The 16,108-nt window shown below is 40.0% G+C and overlaps 1 protein-coding gene across 6 annotated transcripts in view; it reads left to right on the forward strand.

Moving 5' to 3' along the window:
* The window catches only part of RCBTB1 (RCC1 and BTB domain containing protein 1), a 56,475-nt gene that overhangs the window by 1,335 nt on the left and 39,032 nt on the right, over window positions 1–16,108 (forward strand). The window contains exon 1 of one of the 6 annotated variants that reach the window (XM_047079446.1): window positions 13,517–13,533. The exons of the other annotated variants lie outside the window; for them this stretch is intronic. The gene's annotated coding sequence lies outside the window, so the exon portion shown is untranslated. Of the gene's footprint in view, window positions 1–13,516; window positions 13,534–16,108 lie in introns of those variants that run through there. 6 annotated transcript variants of the gene reach the window in all.

Raw genomic sequence — 16,108 nt, forward strand, 5'->3', positions numbered from 1 at the left:
AAAGCAAATGGCTTTAAAAAGCTATCAAGTTTGCAGCTTAAAAAAAAAATCTTAAAAAATTTTAAAGTAAAGAGTGCTTATATGTTGCAGCAAAAGCTTGGCTTCATCTTAATAATCAGCAGCTCAGGGGCACCTGGTTGGCTCGGTCCATTAGGCTTCCGACTTCAGCTCAGGTCATGATCTCATGATTTGTGGGTTCGAGCCTGGTGTCGGGCTCTGTGCTGACAGCTCAGAGCCTGGAGCCTGTTTCCGGTTCTGTGTTTTCCTCTCTCTCTGCCCTTCCCCAGTGCTCTCTCTATCACTCTCTCTGTCTCTCAAAAATGAATAAATGTTAAAAAAAAATTTAATCAGCTCAAGCTGGGAAGTCTGAGACCATGTCCTCCTTTATCTGAAAGTCATAGTGGGGAAGATGAAACTGAAGGGAAGTCAAAGACCATCATCATCATCATTATTATTCTGTTTTTCTATGTACTGCCTTAAATAGTAAGTCAAACATGGCAAACAAGGTTTGGGCCCTAATGGAGTCTAGAGTCCAGGCAGGTCCTTACTACACATTTTAAAGATATTCTGTGGTTTAAAAAAAACAAAACTAAAAATGTTAGATATTGTATACATGTTGAGCAGTGAACAGGAGGCATATGATGAATGTTGTTTGACTTTAACCAGAATAGATGTCACAGAAGAGGTCAGTTAATCAAGTCGGTTATCTAAACCAATTACGTGTTTGACCCACAACATTTTAAAATTAAAAAAAAAAATTTTTTTTTAAATATTTCCAAGTATATTAAGTCACAATATAGACTTTTTAGATTTTGAAAGGAAACAAAGAAAATTTAGAAACTAAAGCAAAAAGAAGAATGTACATCACCTGTAATTATACCATCTAAAGATAACAATTAATATTTTTGGGCATATATCCTTTTTACTGTATGAGTTTACTGGGTTGCTGTGTTCAGATAGTGAGATTTCAGGTTGTAAGGGATACTGTGATATACAAATCTACTTCATACCTGAGTCTAGGAGAGCCAGTAGCAAAAGTTTCAGTATTAAAGAACTTAGTCAAATCTATTTGATTTTGAGTTTAGATAGATTTTGATAGCAAGAGTTCAAATAGCTAGGGATACCTTTATTTTTTTTAGTATTAGATTTTACTAAATGAGATCATACTCATGCATACCTAATAAATTGTAAGGCGTGAAAGGACTTCAGGAGATAATGAATTTCATTTGGGAAAGACTGTACTCCGCGCATTCCTGAAAGATGGTGTCTATCCTCCTCACAACCCCAGAAACGAAGATTCCATGGCTTTCCTGAGACTAGCATTCTATGGGGGCAAAAGCGTATGTTTGCAGATGTGTTCTTTTCAATACTTATGAAAGTGTTTTAGTTTTGGAGATAGTCTGACCCCCTTCTATTGCTTCAGTCATGAACTCAAATAGTGTAGTGGAAACATCTAGTAATATTGTTTACAGCTGTGGTGGTAAAGTGTTTCCAGCCATTACTGCCAGCAGTTCCTCCCATCCCTAGGCTTGACTGCTGCACCTCCCATTAAGAGATGGAGTCTGTGTCTGCTCCATTTGAATCTAGGAGAGACCACCTGCAGTGGCTCAGCTGTGTGAGTGAGGCCTGTGTCAGCCTTAGTTAAGTTCCCAGTGTCCATGACCTCATGAGCAACCTCAGCCGAGTTACTCAAAACACAGAATTGAGAGAAATAACAAATTGCTCTTGCTTTAAGCCACTGAGTTTGGGGATGGTATGTTACTCAGCAAAAGATGATTGAAGCAGCAGCATAGCACCCTTGGTGTAAAACTAGTTCACTTATAAGTCAGTCCCAGGATGTGATCCCTGAGCGAAAATTGTGGTCAGCATATGGAGTAGTGTGCCTTAGTGATAAATCTCTAAATTATTAAGTCTTTACTTCATGTTTACATAAGGATATACTTATCAAATTAGCTTAACCGAATACTGTGGCTATATCTTGTGCTCTACAAGCTAACTGGGTAAGTCAAAAATCATTTTGTGTAATTGGTTATTATCATTTTTTTAATGTTTATTTTTTATTTTTGAGAGAGGGCGTGCTAGCGGGGGAGGGCTGGATAGAGAGGGGGGTACAGAGGATCTGAAGCGGGCTCTGTGCTGACAGCAGTGAGCCCGATGCGGGGCTTCAACTCCTGAACCCTGAAATGATGACCTGGGCCGAAGTCAGACACTCAGTCAGCTGAGCCATCCAGGCGCCCCTGGTTATTATCATTCTTAAGTTAACATGTTTTAAAGGAATTATCCATTATTGAGATGATGGGTGTGTGGTGTTTTCTTACAGTTTGTCATTTGATGAATTTAGTACCATGATTGTAGTTGTAAGTACTTACAGTACACATGTAAGATCTGCAGTGAACTCATGTATGAGAGGTGCTTTGTTCTTAAGGAGGGTGAATCTTAGGCAAACTGTTGTTTCAAATGTGGATATTACTGGACTTTCAACAGATAATGTATTGTTCAGGAGCACTTCTCTCATTGTGTTTAAATGAGCAACTGCCCATTCCAATTCTGGTTAGATCAGTTTAAGAAAAAAACCCACTTCACTGGAGAAGAAAAACTTGGAGGAGATCAGAGGGGTACTTGTACAGACTTCTGGTTTCCAGAAGACTTCCCCTGGGCTCTTATCCCCTTTATTGGTTTCTCTGTCAGTACTCTTCCTGCTTTAGACGTTAGACCATTTCCATTTTTTTCCCTCCACTCCACGTTCTATTGCTACCTTTCCTCTTACTCTCAACAGAAAGCCTTCTCTCTTTCTTCACAGGGAGAAATGGATGACTTCAGAAGAGAATGACCCAAAATGCAAATCAAACCCACAATGAGATATTACCTCACATGCACTAGGATGGCTATAATAAGAAAGACCATAAGTGTTGGCAAGGATATGGGGCAGTTGGAACCCTCATAAGTTGCTGGTAGAAATGAAAAATGCAGAGAGAGGGGGAGAGAAAGGGAAGAGAAAGAAATTGTTTCCAACTTCTGGTGCCTCAACCATGAAATTCACTTCCATCTGTATCCATCCTTCTTCTCTTTTGTTTTCACAGAAGAAGCTCCCCCTTTCTATAGCTTCTCTTGCACCTCTGCTTCAGATTCCACTTCCTGTTACTTATTTAGTGCTTATGTCCTGCCCTTATCTTTCTCTCTTACTGGGTCCTTCCTGTGAACATTTAAACATTTTAAGTTTCTTGGGGCACCTGGCTGGCTCCGTTGGGAGAGCATGTGACTCTTGATCTCAGGGTTGTGAGTTTGAGCCCAACATTTGGTATAGAGATTACTTAAAATCTTAAAAACAAATTAATAAGTAAACCTTTTTAAGGCTCTAATATGTTTAAAATAAAAAGGTGACCCAAAATGCATCCTTCAATTTCAGCCAGTTTTACGTTTACTCCTAGCAAATTTTCTTTTCCTTCACAGTCAGACTTCATGAGCAAGTTGTTTATAGTCATTGTTTTCACTTCTTCACCTTTCACATGCTCCTCAGCCTGCTGCAATCTGGTCTTGTCCACCCACAGCTTCACCGAAATTCACCTCGTGAAGGTCATCAATAATTCTTGCTAAATCCAGTGGGCATTTCTTAGTCCTTGTTTTGGTCTCAACAGCATTAGACCTTGACCTGCCTCCTTTGTGTGATGCTCATGTCCCTAGGCTTCCATGACTCTATTCTCCTGGTTTGCTTCCTACTCTGCCTGTTCCTTCACAGTCTCTTCCGCAGGGGTGTTCCTTGTCTCTCTGCTGTTCGACTTTCTTAGAGTTCTGCCCGACATCCTCTTCTCTTCTTACTCCGCACACTTTTCCCTGGGCGATCTCATGCCAGATTTCCACATCTTCAATCCAGATCTCTTTCTTGATCTACAGATTTACAAATCTATCTATTGGACATATGCACTTTGATATCCCACAGGTGGCTAAACTTAAAATGTCCAGGGTGGAATTCGTCATCGACCCTGAAATTTGCTGTGTTCTGGGTCCTAGTGAGTGACACTGCCGTTCACTCAGTTACTTAAGCTGAGCAGCTGGGTATAATCCTTCACTCTCCTTTTCCCTTATCCAGCTCCTCTTCTTCCATTCAGTCAGTTGCAGAATCCTCTTGAGTTTGTCTCCTGTCCAGGTTTCTCCATTTCCACTTCCTTGGTACAGGCTTCTTTTCTTTCTTTCCTGGCTTGCTGTAGCCACCTTAGGCTCCCTCTGAGTTTTCTTCATCAGCATCTGGTCCATACATTCAGCCAAAGTAATCTTTAACGGACGTACATCTGATCATACCACTTCCCTGCTTAAGGCCTTTCAGTGATTGAATGTTGTTCATAGGATAAAGGCTAAGCTTTTTGGCTACAGCCATGCTAAATTTCTTTCAGTTCTTCCACCTGGCATATACATTCACTGTTCCGGGTGCCTGTCTTCTCACAGGTAGTTGACACTTCCCAATTCTGGTGTTTCCGTGGCATTCAGAACTACCCATGAGAGCAGTGGCCACTCTGGTGTACATCTGTTTATGTGCCCAGACCTCTGTGACCCCATGTAAGTTCTGCCAGGGTCAGGGGAGGGTGTCGTGGTGTTGGCTTTGTGTCCTTTTTACTTGGAGGACATTCAGTGAACTTTCATTGGAGGACTACAGTACGGTTCTGCCTGTCCATTGCTGGAATTTTAGTTTGGCACTAGGCCATTGCAGGGTATGGTTGATACTACTCCTATGGCAGAGGATAGTAGATAAAATCACATTGGAGCTATTCACGTAGGATGGGTTATGATACTGTAAATAGATTTGAGCCTGGGTCCCTGTATTTCCGCTTTGAACACATTAGAAAAATAAAGTGTAACTGTGTTCTATCCATTTCTTTAGGCTTTTGGCCCATCTATATTTATGTAATTTATTTTACAAAACCTTGAATGTTTGGTGAAACAAAGAACAAAACTATAGAAATTACTGCAAATCACGGAAGTTTTTTGTTTTAAAAATGAAAGTATCTCATAGAAGCAATACTTGTATAAGATTATAGTCAGCTTCACGACCCTGGATATCTTTTTTTTTTTTTTTTCCCTGCTAATACTATTGCCACTGGGTTGTTTGCTTTTAACCTGAGCGCATGGCTTCATTTAAATTATTTCTTCATTTACAATGAGCTGTCAGATTCCCTATGTCCTAGAATTGCCTAAAGTTTCTGTGCAGTGAAATGAAAGTGGGCTTTTGGATGATGAGGATAAAGAATTGCTTCCAGAAGCCGTAACTGCAAATTGTGTTTCAAGTAAAGTAACTTCCTGGCAGTTGGGAAATGACATATGTCTTCTCCAGTGAGTAACACATTTGAACAAAAGTGATGAGACCAGAGGGTGGTCACTGTGTTAGCAAATTCTAAAACAGTCTGTTTTTATTTTTATTTATTTTTAAACGTTTATTTTTGAGAGAGAAGGAGAGCGTGAGGAGGAGGGAGGGAGGGAGAGAGAACACCAAACTGGCAGGGCAGAGCCCAGTGTGGGGCTCGATCTCACAAACGGTGAGATCATGACCTGAGCTGAACTCAAGAGTTGGACCCTTGACCACCTGAGCCACCCTGGAGCCCCAACAGCAGTCTGTGTTTATTTTTTTTTTATTTTTATTTTTTAATATATGAAATTTATTGTCAAATTGGTTTCCATACAACACCCAGTGCTCATCCCAAAAGGTGCCCTCCTCAATACCCATCACCCACCCTGCCCTCCCTCCCACCCCCCATCAACCCTCAGTTTGTTCTCAGTTTTTAACAGTCTCTTATGCTTTGGCTCTCTCCCACTCTAACCTCTTTTTTTTTTTTCCTTCCCCTCCCCCATGGGTTTCTGTTAAGTTTCTCAGGATCCACATAAGAGTGAAACCATATGGTATCTGTCTTTCTCTGTATGGCTTATTTCACTTAGCATCACACTCTCCAGTTCCATCCACATTGCTACAAAAGGCCATATTTCATTCTTTCTCATTGCCATATAGTACTCCATTGTGTATACAAACCACAATTTCTTTATCCATTCATCAGTTGATGGACATTTAGGCTCTTTCCATAATTTGGCTATTGTTGAGAGCAGCAGTCTGTTTTTAAATAAAGGTAGGAGGATGACCTTGTCACCTGTTCATAGGCATCTTCATGAAGGACGCCATAAACTCTTTTGGAGAATGCCTCATTCTCAAAGCCCCTCTGTCTTTGTGGATTTTGTCAGGTGTTCAGGACATTCTCTTGCATTCTTGTAGTAAGATAAACTTGCAGAAGAGAGAAGTGGATGACAGCTGTCCTAGCAGCTGGGGCACTAAGAGCATCATGTGTCTGAGCAGATCTCCAGAACTTTGTTTCTTTGCAGTACTTATACCACAGAATGGGTGCAGTAGTTAAAAGTGTTTTTTTTTAAATTTATTTATTTGTTTTGAGAGAGAGTTCAGGGAAGGGTCAGAGAGAGGGAGAAAGAGAATCCGAAGCAGGCTCTGCGCTATGAGTGTAGAGCCTGACATGGGGCTCGATCCCATGAACTGTTAGATCATGACCTGAGCTGAAATCAGGAGTCAGATGCTCAACCATCTGAGCCACTCAGGTGCCCCTAAAGTGTAGTCTTTAAAAAAAATTTTTTTTAGGAATCTTTTTTTTTTTTTTTTTTTTTTTTTTTTCAACGTTTATTTATTTTTGGGACAGAGAGAGACACAGCATGAACGGGGGAGGGGCAGAGAGAGAGGGAGACACAGAATCGGAAGCAGGCTCCAGGCTCTGAGCCATGAGCCCAGAGCCTGACGCGGGGCTCGAACTCACGGACCGCGAGATCGTGACCTGGCTGAAGTCGGACGCTTAACCGACTGCGCCACCCAGGCGCCCCTAAAAAAAATTTTTTTTTAATGTTTATTTATTTTTGAGAGAGAGAGTGAGTGGGAGAGGGGCAGAGAGTGAGGGAGACACAGAATCTGAAGCAGGCTCCAGGCTCTGAGCTAACAGCACAGGGCCCGATGCGGCACTCGAACTCACAGACCATGAGATCAGGACCTGAGCTGAAGTCGACACTTAACCGACTGAGCCACCCAGACGCCCCCTAAGTGTAATCTTACTTATAAAATTTTGAGGCTGAGTCTGTCTTAGAGGCTCGTCTGGACCTGGGAAATACATTTGGTGTCTAAGTCCGAGGTGTAGCATCTGCTCAGTCTCAAAAAGCCCATCAGAATAAGTATGGAAGTGGGGCCGCCTGGGTAGCCCCCTCTGTTGAGTGTCTGACTCTTGATTTCGGTTCAGATCATGATCCCAGGGTCGTGGGATTGAGCTCCGCATTGGGGTCTGTGCTGAGTGTGGAGCCTGCTTAAGATTCTGTCTTTCTTTCCTCCTCTGCCCTTCTCCCCCGCTTGTGCGCACGCTCTCTCTCTCTTAAATGAACAAAAAATAAGTATGGAAGAAATTGATGAGAGTAACATTTGGCTCTTCTGTAACTTGAAAGGTCTTTTTGAATTTATTTTGCTGTAGTATAGATGTATGACATGACAAGTTGTAAAGTTGCACCCCAGAAGTTTACCTAAAACTTTAGAGCTTATCTTTGGAAGGCTTACTAGCATTGTAATATAATACTCAAAAACAGAGAAAGATGGCTACACACTTAAGTCTTTTGTGCTCAGACAGGAACTTCCATTGGTAAAAAAGGAAGAAAGCTATAAAAAACCCTCATTCCTGCAGGAAACTGGGTAATCTTCACTGAGGAAATGCTTACATTTTATCATCTGCTAGAACACTAAGAATTTGATTTCTGGGATTTCATGTAGCAGTTTTCTGGGATATATAATTTTCATATAGTTGTAACCTTTGTGCACATATTTTTTTCCATATATACATTAACGTGTATCACATAGACTATAGATTTGTATGTTGTATTCCGTTGTTTGCTTACTCTACCTGTATTTGTATTCTAGGCTTCTACTTCCCAGGATTGGACTTTCTATTAGACCATAATCTCCTCAAAGGCAGGGACGTAAACGTATTGCTCTTGATTTCCCCCAGCCTTCTTGGTGTGTGGGGTCATTGTCAGAAGAAGTAATATATGCTATTACTTTGTTCACGTTGTCATACAGTAGTGCTTATTTTGTAAAGCATCTTAGACTTTATCAATGGCTCATTAGCTATAAATAAATTCCTATTATAAGGCAGCTTAGCAATTTAAATTGATAACAAATAACTGATAACAAATAAACCCATCGAGTTTATGAAAACAGAAAAACCCTGTTAGAGATCTTCAGTGAACATGTCAGTGCTTTAATTGAAATAAATTTTTTTTGCAGTTAAATATTTTTTCATATTTGACATAGCTGTTTCAAATAGTCTACACTAGGCTATATCTTGTAAAGAACGCAGAGCCCATTTTTAAACAGATTGATTCGCCATTCAGTCTTTTATGTTTACTGTGAGAAAATCCGCTTCCACGATAAAAAATCATACAGGCTCGCTCCCTGCCCTAAGAATGACACCAGAAGAAGAGAGAGAATCTTGGTGCCAACCAGTTCTGCAGGGTTGTTCACACTATTCAGACCTCTTTTCCTCAGCAAGCTTGTAGGTCAGCAGAAGATAGGTTCTGAGGTGTGCAGTCCCATTGGTTGTGTCCATCTCCTTTGTGCCAGCTACCTTTGGTTGGAACGAGGGTTGAGATCTGTGTGGAAGCCACAGGCTTGTAAGTCATAACTCTTAATTTCTAGTGTTGTTTAATATTGAGAGCATTATGTTATCAAAAACAAAGTTTTCCTGTACTGTTTTCTCCATTTCCTGTTTTTTTGAATTCTGTAAATGTATTCAAATATATTTTTGCTATGTCAGTAAAGCAAAACATTCCCCACCTTCCTTTAGCACTAGGGGAATGGAAAATAAATATGCTCTTAGAGGGATCAAAAGATTGGTCGCTACATTACTCCTTTAGTCTTCCAGTTCTAAATGTAGATTTCTAAAATTGGAAGGTCTGTGTTTGTCCTCTTGACTAAATTTGCTTTCAGAGTGTAAAATAAAATAACCTTTTCTTCTCCATGCTCTAGCTCTCTGAGGGACAGTGCTGGTTGCTAGGAAAAGCCATCCCAGGGAATGGGAATTGGATCTACACTACCAGTGGAAGCAGAAAAAGTCTATGGGAATATAGGATATATTTTCAAGTGTCAAAGAAAATAGGGAGATCCAAGTGGGTTGGCATGTTATCCTCTCAGAACGTTACAACTCTTTTCCATCCTCTGCTTGCATTTCTCATTTCTGTTCTTCTACTCTTGCTTTATCTCCATAAAACAACAACAAAAAAATTACTGATTCACCTATTAATGCACAGTGAGTGATAACTGAGGCTGAACATATCAATGCTTTTTACAAGAAAGTACTTCCTAAATAATGGGCAGAAAAAATGTTGCAAAAAGAAAAAAAGATTATTTTATTGAAGTTCTTCAGAGGTTATTAATATAATTGACTAATTACAACTCATTTTTATGATTAACAGTCAAGTCATGGGAGGACTGGTCATCATAACAATTAGTTGGTTTAGTTTGAATTGCTGTATATGCTGGAAAGTCCTAAGAAGGCTATATATCTTTTAGAAATGTTCACTCAGGATTTCTCTAATCTGAACTTGCCTTACCAAGACAGATTTAATGAATTGTGATTGTACTTTTCCAAAAATAGTTTTTAGGACTGAACCACTTTTATATTTAATTAAAAAAACTATATCTTTGAGTTTATTGTGGGTTTGTTGTAAACCCAGGGGATCATAATTTGATTTTTTAAAAATGTGGTAAAATATACATAAAATTTCTTATTTTAACCGTTTCTAAATATACAGTTTAGTGACAAATATATTCATATTATTGTGCAGCTGTTACCACTGTCTCCATAGAACTTTTTCATCATCCCAAACCAATACTCTGTATCCATTGAACAGTAACTCCCCATTATCTTCTCCCCCCGGGTCCCTGGCAGCTATGACTGTCCTTTCTGCCTCTAATGAATTTGATGAGGCTAGGTACCTCGTGTAAGTGGAATCGTACAATTGTGTTCTCTTGTGTCTGGCTTGTTTCACTTAGCATGATGTCTTCAGTGTTCATCCCTGTGATAGCATGTATCAGTCATTTCTTTTTAAGGCTAAATAATATTCCATTGTTATGTAGATAACCACATTTTGTTTATCCGGGCATCTGTTGGTGGATATTTGGCTTTTCACCTTTTGGCTATTGTGAGTAATGTTGCTCTGAACAGCTATCTGTTCCAGGGCCCTGCTTTCAGTTCTTTTGTGTGTATACTAGAAGTGGAATTGCTAGGCCACATGGTAATTCTGTCTAATTTTTGAGGAACTGACATAATGTTTTCTACATTGGCTGTAGCATTTTACATTCCCACTTTCTACATGTAATTTTATGTTAATAATTCATTTTACAGATTTGCCTGAATACTCTGCCACCCTAGGTTTTAAACTTAAGGCAAGAATATTTATTTAAACTTTTAAAGGGGTAAATATAATTCAAATTTAGTTATTTTAATTATAAAATTATAGTTATAATTAGCATTACAATTATAAATGGTTTTTTTTTTTTTTGGTCACTAAATGTTATAGAAATTTGAAATATATTTGAACAAATATACAAAGAAAATGTCACCTCTAATCTCTCCAGAGAAACACATTTGGTGTGTATATATCCTTCTATCTGTATGTATTACACTTTAAAAAATTGTAATCATATAGTACATATTGTTTTCTAACATAGCTAAGCTGTACAGGGTACGCTTGTTTTTTTGCAGGGTGTTGTGTTTGTTTTGTGTTTAACATGGGAATAAGCTCATAGTTTAGCTTTTTGTTAACATATCCCTTGGGATGCTTCATTTAAGGGATGCCTAGTACTATGGAAGGAAGGGCATTGGGTTGCCTTTCTTAAGACACTTATATCACTGTTGAATACTTACCAAAGTATGTGCCTATCCAGGGTGGCCTAGGTTGATCAGGCCTTTTGAAGATTCTTCCCTGTTAGTAGTACCTCCTTAGTACATTAATAGAATAACTGCACATATTACTGCTTGAAACATTTAAATTATTTTGCAACCTCCGGGGTGATGATTTAAATGGAATGTTAATTGAACTATATTTATATTCCTTTAAAGTGAAATCCATACAATTAGAACCAATATGTTAATACTACTTCATGTTTAGGCAAATTTAGTAGATGTTATAAGACATCAGAGCTGTCATAATACTACCCTCCTTGTGACAGATCCTTATATTTGTTTTCTTTTTTTAATGTTTGTTTATTTTTGAGAGAGAGAGAGAGAGAGGAGAAAGAGAGCATGCGTGGGGAGGGGTAGAGAGAGAGGGAGACAGAAGATCTAAAACGGGCTCTGCACTGAAAGCAGAGAGCCTGACCTGAACCTATAAATCTCGAGATCATGAACTGAGCCAAAGTCAGACACTTAACCAACTGAGCCACCCAGGTGCCCCAGATCCTTATATTTCTGAGTCGTTGATAGCCACAGGGTTCATACGTCTGATATAGTTTTCATAACAGATTAAATGTTAATTAATTTCTAGTGATTCCACCTGCTTTAGCTTTTTGGATTAATATATTAATACGCAGTGTAATTTTGTGGTAGAGGGTCAAACATATGAAGTTGATAGAATGATCCTTGGTATGATTTTCTTAATATTAGCAAAGGTGCCACTATCCCCAGGAAAATAGAGAAATTAAACCTCTCACCACAGTAATCTAATTGGAATGATAATGATGGTAATTTTGAGTCAATTAGAAAATGTTGGTGGTATTTGCATTCGCATTAAACTGCCTTAGTAAAAGATATACCACGTGCCCAAGGTCAGGACTAATCTGTACAGCACATAGCACATCCTGAGTTTTCATACCTCCATAAAACCTCTTGGAGAACCTTGTCTGAATTCTGAGGATACCCTGTTCATGTTATCAGCTGCACAGATTGAGCACTAATGAAGACGTGCTTTGTCCCTTAGCAGTCTGTAGCCCAAGGAGGCACCTTGTGCTCATCCACTCTTGTGAACTCCTTGAGGACAGAGGAGCATTTGGTCTCCAGGGCCTGCTTCCTAGTGGTTTTGGAAGAAGAAAGGAATGAGTGACATTCACAAGGTTTAACCAGGCAAATCTAGATAGATGCATATTGGTGACACATTTTTGAGGGGAGGGATGGGGGGAGTACTTTTTGTATTTGAAGCATTTTAAAAAGCAGATGCTGGTATACATTATTAGACAAAATAAAGTCAGAAGGAAGTAATGTTGAAGAAGTTGAGACACTGAAGGGGCAGAACTGATGTTCTCTGATGTAAGAAGTATCAGAGGGGTGGGGGTTGAGTCCTGACTATGTCACTTACTGCTCTGTGACCTTGGGAAGTCATTTCACCTCCAAACCTCATTCCTCATCTGCTAGGAATGGATTCTGACCTTTCTTCCTTCCAAGACTACTGTGGAGACTAAATGAAACAGTGTATGGGGTGCCTGCCTGGGTGGCTCAGTCAGTTAAACGTCCGACTTTGGCCCAAGTCATGATCTCACAGTTTGTGAGTTCGAGCCCCGTATCAGGCTCTGTGCTGACAGCTTGGAACCTGGAGCCTGCTTTGGATTCTATGTCCTTGTCTCTCTCTGCCCCTCTCCTGCTTGTACTCACTCTCTCTCTCTCTCTCTCTCTCTCTCTAAAATAAACATAAAATTTTTTTTAAGGAAATAGTGTATGTGAAGCTGCCTAGCATAGTGTCTCTGCAGTTCTTGGTCACTGTTCGTTTCTTCCTTCCTGGTCTTTATTTACTTCACTGGATTGTGTTGCTAGGAGTACTTACTTGCTTGGGCAGCATTGCTGCACATGTTCTCATGCGTTCAGAAATCCCCTGTAGCTTGCTCACTACATCTTGAACATCACATTATTGAATTTTATGGGACAGATTTTTGAGAAACCCAGGCTCAGAAAGGTAGGTGGCATGTCACACTGATTGATTAAAAGCCAACCTGGGAATAAAACACATGCCTCAGGATTCTCAGTGCTTTCCACCATGCCAAGGCTATCGGTGATGCTTTCTGCTTTCGTGATGGGTGTGGACGTGTATATGACCTGGTTTTATATTAACTTCTAAATTACAAGTCTTTGGGAAGATATCTTGTAAAGTAAAGCCTCAAGTAATTTAGCAGTGGGTAAACTCCGTTCATATAATAAGCCATCATTATGAAAGGTGACTTTTGAGTAGATTACCATACCCTTGGGGCAGAGTTGCCTGTGACTGATTAATGACTTCAGAATAATTGTACGGTTGTCAGGAAATTACAGAAGGTTTTTTTTTTTTAATGTTTATTTTTGAGAAGGAGAGACACAGAGCGCAAGTGGAGGGCAGAGAGAGGGAGACAGAATCTGAAGCAGGCTCTGAGCTGTCAGCACAGAACCCAGTGTGGGGCTTGAATCCATGAACTGCGAGATCATGACCCGAGCTGAAGTCAGACGCTTAACCGACTGAGCTACCCAGGCACCCCAGGAAATTGTAGAAGTTTGAATGGTACTGTCCTTTCGTGTTGTAATTTTAAATGTGGTGAATCACATTTTTTGGCAAATTTAATTCCCTCTCCCCTTTTCTCTATTTAAAATTCTATATTACCTACAATATTAAATTTTGAGGACTAGCTAGGAAATTTCATATTCTAGAATTTTCATATTCTAGGAAAATTAAAGTTCTGGATTTTTGGGGGGCATTTATCCATCTGCTTATAGACATTTGCACTGTTTCATTTCTGGTGACTCCTTTCCCTGTCTGCTTTGTAAGAGGCACAAGGCAGGCCATTTGGGCATGGCAGGGCATTTAAAACCATCATCCCCAGGGCGCCTGGGTGGCCAGGTTGAGCATCCAACATCACTTAGGTCCATGATCTTGTGGGGTTGGGGGTGGGGAGGGGTTCGTAAGTTTGAGCCCCGCATAGTGCTTGCTGCTCTCAGCCTGATCAGGGCAGAGCTTGCTTCGGATCCTCTGTCCCCTTCTCTCGCAGCCCTTCCCTGGCTTGTGCTCATTCTCTCTCTCTCTTAAAACAAAACAAAACAAAACAAAACAAAACAAAACAAAACAAAAAAACGATCCTCTTGCCATACAAAGAACACAAAAATCAAGAACAAAGCAAAGAACAATAGTCCAGTAGAAAAAATAGGGACTTTATGTAAAAGGATGACGCATGGGCTCTGAACCATGAGGTGAACAGTTCATGTGCAAATTCCTGTATTGGCTTCAGGCCCTGACTCAGCTACTTCCTGGGTTGGGCAAAATCTTAAAATCTCTTTGCTTCCATTTCCTTGTCTGTAAAGTGAGGATTATACGAATTAATAGATGTAAAATATTAAGAACAGTACTTGGCATGTAGTGCTCAAGAAATGTCAGTTATTATTATTGCTGTTATTGTGATTATTTTTTTATTTTTTTTATTTTTTATTTTTTTTTATTAAATTTTTTTTTTCAACGTTTATTTATTTTTGGGACAGAGAGAGACAGAGCATGAACAGGGGAGGGGCAGAGAGAGAGGGAGACACAGAATCGGAAACAGGCTCCAGGCTCCGAGCCATCAGCCCAGAGCCTGACGCGGGGCTCGAACTCACGGACTGCGAGATCGTGACCTGGCTGAAGTCGGACGCTTAACCGACTGCGCCACCCAGGCGCCCCTGTGATTATTTTTTTTAAATGATGCCCAGCCTCACTCATCATAAGAGAGAATCAAGTTTAAAGAAAACTTAGACACCATGATAATATGCTGTGTGGTAAGGATGTGGGTAACCAGGTGCTGCCGTACATTGTGGGTTATTTCAGTAGAGGACAATTTGAAATAGCTGTTAAAGGTAAAATAGCAATTAGATATTGACCCAGCAGTTCCGTTTTTAGGAGTTTTTCTTATAGATGTGTGTATTAAAAAAAAAAGACATGTATTAAAAAATAGTATGTGTAGACAATAATTGCAGTATTGTTTATGTTAGGAAAAGACTAGCAGTGACTTAGTCTCTCAGTAGAAGCAGGTAAATTGTTAACTTGATATAATGGAATATTATATAGTACCATTGAAAAGAAATAAAATGTCTACATATGCTCATATCAAATGGTTTCCAAGATGTACTGTTAAGAAGGGAAAAAAAGACTTCTACACATACATGCATATAATGATTTTGTAAGCATACACTATCCCTGGAAGGAATTAGAAACAACTGTTAACAGTAGGGCCTAACTCTTAGGGCCTTTGAGGAGGGGGTCAGAGAGGGATGATAGGGAAACTTACTTTCCTTTACCTCTTGGTACCAGTTGAAACACATTTTTTCAACATGCTTATTAGTTTTTGTAAAAAAAATTATTTATTTATTTTGAGAGAGAGAGCTGGGGAGGGGCAGAGAGAGAGAGAGAGAGAGAGAGAGAATCCCAAGCACGCTCCCAGCTATCAGTGTGGAGCCCAACATGGGGCTTGAACCCATGAACCATGAGATCATGATCCTAGCCAAAATCAAGAATCAGACGCTCAACCGAGTCACCAAGGCACCCTTATGTATTTGTTTTTTGCCCTTCCCCAAATCTTTTACCTGTTCCCACCAGCATGTGCATACTCACACACATGCGCACACACACACACTTTTCAGAACATTCAAATGTTCCAGGAGTCTGGCTCTGTAATGGTGGGGTTTGGCCTGTCCTGATCGTGTTTAATGCTTATTGAATATGTGTGTGTGACTCTTGGGGCTTAGCAGTTATCTGGTCCTTGTCATCCAAGTTGGTGCTGATGTGAAAAATCTCCCTGGATGGTGGAAACTGAGGCCTTGGCTAAGTATACCTAAGCCCCATAGGCTCTGTCTCTAGGTGCTATCAGAGGTGCTAGAGCCTGGAACACCTTGGTCTTGAGCCTGGTTCTCCTGGCTATTTTTAGAGGTCTGAGAAGAGAGTGAATAGGAAGGAACTTCAAGAGTTCTGTACCTCATTAGGAAACCCTGGTTGTATTTATAAACTGTTTGGTTCTATTTCAGTTTCCAGAGGTGAGAGCCAGAATGGAAACTCACTTGGCATGGTAGGGTTTTGTGACTGTGCCCCTCCCTGGAATTTCTAGAAGTACTTTTTA

Source organism: Lynx rufus, unplaced genomic scaffold, assembly GCF_022079265.1.
Source record: "Lynx rufus isolate CCGP_SWC_20201006 ecotype Redwood Valley unplaced genomic scaffold, mLynRuf1.p SCAF_1, whole genome shotgun sequence".
NCBI classification, from domain to species: Eukaryota; Metazoa; Chordata; class Mammalia; order Carnivora; family Felidae; genus Lynx; species Lynx rufus.